Source organism: Solanum tuberosum, unplaced genomic scaffold (genome assembly GCF_000226075.1).
Source record: "Solanum tuberosum cultivar DM 1-3 516 R44 unplaced genomic scaffold, SolTub_3.0 scf00192, whole genome shotgun sequence".
Taxonomy (NCBI): Eukaryota; Viridiplantae; Streptophyta; class Magnoliopsida; order Solanales; family Solanaceae; genus Solanum; species Solanum tuberosum.
Genome location: NW_006239115.1, coordinates 371,729 through 378,054, shown reverse-complemented (window position 1 = coordinate 378,054; position 6,326 = coordinate 371,729).

Genomic DNA, 6,326 nt, shown 5'->3' with positions numbered 1-6,326 from the left:
AGCAAAGTTTGCATAATTGCGCTCCATAGCAAACATATATATGTATAATTCGCTATACATATACAATTGAAAGCTATCTATCTCGCTATACGTATATACAAAAAGAAGCAATTGTATAATTCGTTGGCTCCTCTTCAGAATTGTATAATTTCGCTGGCAGGCCATTTGTATAAATTGTTGTTAGCCTCTCGTTGGCAAGGGAATATTTTTATTGTATAATTATAAGTGTATAGGACGAATATATATGTATTTGCATGTGTATATACAATTTTCTTTCACTTTATGCAAACATAAATTTTACATTATATTGTATAATATGTGTTTGTATAAAACGAGAAAGAGAGAAAGGCAAAAGAGAGCTGAGCAGGGGAATATTTGTATTGTATAATTATAAGTGTATAAGACGAATATATATGTATTTGCATGTGTATATACAATTTTCTCTCGCTTTATACAAATAGAAACGCAATTTATACAATTCTGTTGTATAAAGCGAGAGAGGCGCGAGCGAGAAAGGGAGAGTGGCGAGTGAGAATTTGGAGGGAGAGAGGCGACTGGCAAACGTTTGCTACGGGGCGCAATTAAATCAAACAGTAGCTACTCCATTTATTTTAGATTATAAGTTTGTCATTCTGTACAATTATCCCAAATTAATATGATGGAAGCATAAGATTATCATTTTCAAATGGGCCTCCTTGAATGGACTCAACTCCAAATGAAATCATCATAATATAAGACTTCTTGGTTACCCTATAGTTTTAGTTGGACCGTTCAACATCATATTCAAGCTCAATAAACTATATTAATAGGAATATTTGTACTTTATTAACAAAACATAACAACATTTAACTAATTATAGGAAAATAATAACAATATTTGTAGTTGGCGACGGGTATGGTGTATTTCTTGGTGGTGGTCCGATGGTGGAATAATACATTGAACCGTATATCGAGTGTATATTATTTGTATATCATGTTGTATAAGTTTTTGGGTGTGTGTGTATGTTTGGTGTATATTTTATACTAGATAATTTGAGGCCATGATACGGGCCCAATACAACAAAAGATCTGTTTATGGGCTCGATATTACAATATTATATATATTTATAATAGAAATTTAATTAATTTTCGAAAAGAAAAATTATTATGACATTTTCAAATAAACATGATAAGAAATAATAATAAAATATCACATGCTCCAGTGATTATTTTAAGAATTAAATAATTAATTTAATGATATTCTTTTTCTATTTTATTTGAAAATTATTCAAGAGAATAGATTAAAATTATGAATCTCAATATATTAACATTTTTCATAAACTATATGAAGCAATAAAGTCTATTGATCCATCTATAGATTAATTTTGAATACACTTAAAATTTATTTTATAGGTGTTTAACAAACAAAAATAATGACTTACTTGATGAAAATTATAATGAATCAATCTCATTCTTTACAAAGTGATAAAAGGATGAAAAAAAGAGTTATGATTTTATATCTTGTCTTTATATTCATTAAAATTAGGAGAACAATTTAGTATAGTAAAGAATTTTTTTTCTAAATTAATTTATATACCTAATGAATGAATGTTTTACCTCAAATAACGAGAAATTTAAAATATTAACTAAAGTTAATATAATATATATTGTAGTAAACATGAGGTAGTTAAAATAATAATTTATATAACTTGCTCAAAATGATTTTAACTGATGATAAAATAATAGTAATAAATAAATATATATTTCTCAATAAATTATATAATGACATATATGTTATGTGAAGTTTTGAGATCATACATAAAAAGAGAAATCAAGTAAATTAGATACTTCAAAAATTATCTTTACAATCCAAAAAGAAAAGCAACACTATGAAATTGAAAAATCTAAAGAGAACCAAAGGAAAGGGCATAACATGCTCCGAAATTATTGGAATTTTTTTCCTTGAAGAGTTTGTTCACTGGTTGCATTCCTTATAAATCAGGCCTTTTGAGAATTGCAATTGTGATTGATATTGGATTTAACATGTTAACTGGTCCAATATCATATTCATTAAAGTGTTTGAAAAATGTGGATCAGTTGGATTTTGCTGAAAATTTGTTATATGGGCAAGTCCCAGAAGTGACGTGTTCACTAAGAAATAGTGAATTTTACTTTTTTTCTTATAATTGTTTTACAAAAGTAAGGCCATTATGCAGGGAATTGATAAAAAATGAAGTTCTTAATGTTGAAAAAAATTGCATTATTGGTCTTCCTAATAAGAGATCTATACCTAAGTGTGTAATATTTAGGATGCAAATTAGAAATAAAGGGCGAGAAATTTATTGGTATAACACATGAGAGGGAGAGAATTGAGGAGTGAATGAAATGAATAATGCGTAGTATCTATTTATCTGTGTCATAGTTAGTTCTAGAAAAATCTTATAATTTATAATTTCTAGAATAATCATGTAACTTATGGAGGAAATTTAGCCATTTGAAAAAATATATATGAAATGACTATATTATCCTTGATTGTCCTCAACTTCATATTTCTATATTTCTACATAAATAGAAAAATACCAAATTTTGGCCGGACAATTTTAAATTTAAATCAAACTTACATTAGTTCACTATTCAGATTAATATGTTTGAAATCACATAAAAATAAAAATTTGATTATATAATTTAATGAAGAACTGCTCTTTTATAATCTAGTAAACATTTTTAGTTTACTTTAAATGCAAATATATCATCCTATTCTTTTTATTTGTAAAATTACTTTTTAACATCTTTTAAAATATATTTTTTTTAAATATTGAAACTAATTTTATTTATTCTTTAATTTCAATCTAATATATATTATTAATTATCACACTTATATCTTCTCAGGTATATTAATTAGAGCCAAAATAAAAGTGAAAATAATTAATTATATTTTTAAATAATGATTTTTTATATTAAAGTAGACATTTTTAGTAAGTATAATGAATAGAAAAATAGTAAGAATTAAATTAAAGTAATAGTAAAAATAGAGTAATGAATAACAAAATGAGTTAATAGTAATAACAAGGGATAAGGGTCTGAAAAATACCCCAACTTTTGGTCGGATTTGCTATTGCGATACTAAACTTTCATGAGGACCTATTACCTCCCTAGACTATTTAATACCGTATTTTTTACACCCTGAACTATTTAATAGTGTATTTTAAAGGTATATATGTGCCCACGTGGACACATTACTATTTATAATTTTGTATTATGTTTTATCTCCACGTGAGCAAATATATATGTTTAAAATACGGTATTAAATAGTCTAGGGAGGTAATAGGTCCTCATGAAAGTTTAGTATCGCAATAGCAAATCCGACCAAAGTTGGAGTATTTTTTCAGACCCTTGTCCCTAATAACAATAACTAAAGATGTTTCTAGAACTATTTAGTTTTCTTGTTATCATCATTCACTTCATATATAGAAAGATGTTTCTATTAATTTATTTTATTTTTCTTGCTATCTCTCTTAATAGATTTTTGTTAGAATGAAATTATATTTTTATTCTTGGTCGTCTTGAATGCAAATATATCATCCTATTCATTTTTATATGTAAAGTTACTTTTTAACATCTTTTTCTTTAATTTCAATATTATATATATTATTAATTTTATCACACTTATTTATTTTCAAGTATATTAATAGAGCCAAAATAAAGGTGAAAATAATTTATTCATAATAATTTTTTATATTAAAAGTAGGCATTTTTGATAAGCATAATGAATAGAAAAAATATTAAGAATTAAATTAAAGTAATAGTAAAATAGAGTAATGAATAGATATCACAATAACTCACAAAAGATTAGAAAGTGAAGTAATAACAAAATAAGTTAATGGTAATAACAATAACTAAAGATAATTCTAGAACTATTTGATTTTCTTGTTATCATTCTTGGTAGATTTTTGTTAGCATTAAATTACATTTTTACCCTTGATCATTATGCACTTCATATATAGAAAGATGTTTCTAGAATTATTTACTATCTTTCTTAATGGATTTTGTTAGAATGAATTTACATTTTTACCCTTGGTCGTCCTACCACTTCACTCTTCTATATAATAGAAATTGTATGGCAGGTGTACATGATTGTATTATCTTATGTATCACTGTATACATACAACATCGTTGCATCGTTATTTGATTTAATTTATTAGTTTGAAGTTTTTCAAGTGAAATTGATTCAATGTTGAAGTGCAATGAACTCTTAATATTTCACTTCTTGTAGCGATTCTCTATGTTTTGGTGGGCGAAGTTATCTAATGCTTGTGCTAGTCATGAGAGATAGAAAAGATACTCGATCGATAGAACGTTGAAAGTGTGCATAAACTACACAAATACCACTTTTACGATGAAAATATATATGTTGCGTTCATCATGCCTCCTCCAATCATGACATAGTAATGTTTTAAACTATTGGCCCATGCTTTAACGGTATATACACCTAGAAATAAGGATGTCAATGGGGAGGTGCGGGGTAGGGCAGGTTGAACTTAATCTGCAAATTTTTTAATTTGCTCCGCCTCGCATAACATTTTTTTTCATTTGCAACCCGCCCCACATAATTCCACTCCGCATAATTTTTTTAATATTTTTCTTTTTCTAGTTAAGTTTGATACTAAGAATAAACTTCATAAAAATAAATTCATTTTTTCATTAAGTTGTATTAATTTAATAAGATAGTGACTTAAAATTTTATTTTTTTATTGGTCAATTAGGAAACATGTAAGAAATTAAATTATTTTTTATTGAACCATTTTCATTTACTATCTTGAATATTTTAGTAGCTTTAAAGAAATTATCTTAATAAATAATGCTCTATCACTCTTATAACATGTAAGAAATTAAAATTAAGTTTAAATCCACATAAAATCATATATACCCACAATCCGTCCAGCCCCGCATTAGTTTTTAAAAAATCCACTTCAACCCACCACACATCCCACCCGCCCCGCACAACCTTAAGCCAGCCCCACCCGGCATAGCTTTAAACCCGCCCACCCCACATTCGTCCCGCCTCATTGCCATCCGTACCTAAAAACATCAATAGTATAAAAAAGGCATAAATTATTAAATAATTTTTTTATTTGCTTAAGTTTCCGTAGACAAAATTAATTATATGATATCTATATTGATGAGAAGTAGAAGATACACGAGGGTTGACCTTAATTCATGAGATGTTTGCATAGATATTTTATCAGTATGTACACCTCCAGTGCCATACCAATCTCTGTTCTTCCAATTATTATTATTTTTTCAACTTTATTTTTTATATTCATGAGATGGAATTAAAAAAATTAAGTCAACGGATTCTAAATTCCAGGAAATAACTTATTAATGGTTTGAGATAGATTATTTACTCTTATAATTAAGTGAAGTCTTTAATACAAAATAATATAAGTTTGAGCTAGAATTATTGTGTTATGTCGAGCTCGTAACTAATATTGTTGATATGTCCTTGGTTATAACATAGTATTAAAGTGCATACATGCAACTTATAATATAAGTACAGAGTATGTATGTATGTATATATATCAATTTTTTTTTAGTATCTCATAAAGTGTTCTCTATCCGCATTGAAGCTCAATTAATCTGAATTCACATTACGTATGACCCATTTTGGGAATGTGCTCCTTATCAAGAAATTTTCTATATCTACAAGATGAACCGAAACCTCTCATTAAGGAAGAAGCACTTCATCACACATCAACTTGATTTATTGGAAAAAAAACAGGAGGATCTTTTTTTGAAAAAAAAAAGTATTCAAACATTAAATCAGTGTGTGTATTTATATAATATATAAATCAACTTTGATTTTTTTTTTAAAAAGAGAAAAATCTTTTTAAAAAAAAATAAAAAAAGAAGTTCTCAAACATTAAAGTTCTATGGTATTAGTGTCTAAATAATTGAAGCTACTTTTAATATTATTGGGATTATACATTTATTATTTTGCCAAAATGAATAGTATTTGTGAGGGAAGCATGACATATATATTTTTTTGAATAATAAATGTCAATGTACTTTGCAATATATAAGTTGGTTGAGATATCCCCCACGATGTCGTCACAATCCCAATACTATTTATGATTATTAAATAAATCGACATTTTTTTTTTTGAAATAAATGTACATCTCATCTTTGGTTATACAATAAATCACCTAGATATCGAACATGCAAATTTATGAAAGGTGGAACATGTTATATAGACTAAGGGGCGGATCTAAAGAGGCGCGAGGGGTCGTAAAAAAAAATCGGTTGAAAAATTATTATTATTATTATTATATATATATATATATATATATA